A 314-nucleotide genomic window follows, 5' to 3' on the forward strand; every position below is an offset into this window, starting at 1 on the left:
AACATTACGGCGAGCAATACTGTACTGATTTTTATATATTTTACTTTTTTTCTATAAAACGGCGAATGGCAATGTACTGATGAATTATTTTTATACGTCTGTTTAACTTGACTAAAGAAATATATATATGTGTTGACTGCATATTCTCTTATATGTTTAAAAAAGACATATGTCTGCATCTTGCTTTGTCTTAGGCAATGGTACTGACTATTTTATATCAGTGTTATGTTTTTGTGTACTCAATTCAGTATCTTAATGACAGCATATGTATTTACATGATGCAATGAATAATCTATAAGTCAGTAGTATACGTA

This window comes from Penaeus monodon, chromosome 24 (assembly GCF_015228065.2).
Source record: "Penaeus monodon isolate SGIC_2016 chromosome 24, NSTDA_Pmon_1, whole genome shotgun sequence".
Taxonomy (NCBI): Eukaryota; Metazoa; Arthropoda; class Malacostraca; order Decapoda; family Penaeidae; genus Penaeus; species Penaeus monodon.